We start from the raw sequence: 966 nt of genomic DNA, 5'->3' as shown, positions 1-966 counted from the left end.
TGCGGTCCATAACAGACCCAGTGTGTCTTTTAGGGATCCAGAAGAAGATAAGATGTCTATCGTTGCATCAGAGAAAGGGCTATTGTCGTCTTCGGCTGACAAAATGCGAAACTGCCCCCAATCTTGCCTGCTTAGTCAAGTGTCAGAGGCTGAGTTGACGGTCATGCACCTTTGGGCCACCAAGAACATCTGGTTGGAGGTGAATTCTCCACCATCTCTTGAGCGCTCAAGACTGGATGATAGGTGTCTGGGCTCTTGTCATTACTCTCAGCCATGGTCCATCCTAGTGCATTTCTTCCCAGAGGTGCATGGATCTGTGCGGTTTCTTCAGTTTTTCCTTCTTAGAGTCCTTGGTTGCCGTTCACGTTTTAAACTCTTCACTCCTTACTTCTCATGTTGACGTTCCCCAGGTGGAGCATGCAATTGCAGTGCATTCATCCCTGCAAAAACGCTGCCACCAGGAGGAATTGTCCGCGCCTGCCGACTAAATCCTGTAAGCTGTTGTCAGCTTTTGCCAAAGCTTACAGTGCTGCAGTCCATGCCGCCTTCCCGGCATGAGGCTGCACATGGGTGGTTCTGAGCTGAGGTTGATGCAGGAACTGAGCATGGCAACTGACTTTCCTCTTAAGCCTGGCACCCAGGGTGTTGGGATGGTTACGTATTAAGTTCATTTGATCTGACACACATTAGAAAGTAAGTGTCCCCAACTAAGCAAGATAGAGGTGGCGGTGGCAAGGTACCAAAACTCCATCCATGACAGAATGGAGAAAAAAAAACTGTCTCAGTCTGGCCGGATGACCAGCGCATAATTTCAAGTTCAATTTTAAGCGCAAAATGTCAGATTGTGGCCCTAGTACTGAGCCTTGAGGTACTCCATATTTCATTGTGATTGATATGATACCTCCTCATTTACTGCTATTAACTGATGGTAATCAGATAAGTACCATGCTAAGACACTTCCACTAA

The sequence above is a fragment of the Puntigrus tetrazona genome, unplaced genomic scaffold (genome assembly GCF_018831695.1).
Source record: "Puntigrus tetrazona isolate hp1 unplaced genomic scaffold, ASM1883169v1 S000001182, whole genome shotgun sequence".
NCBI lineage: Eukaryota > Metazoa > Chordata > Actinopteri > Cypriniformes > Cyprinidae > Puntigrus > Puntigrus tetrazona.
The sequence above is the reverse complement of the archived record's forward strand: the minus strand, read 5'-3'. Positions refer to the sequence as shown.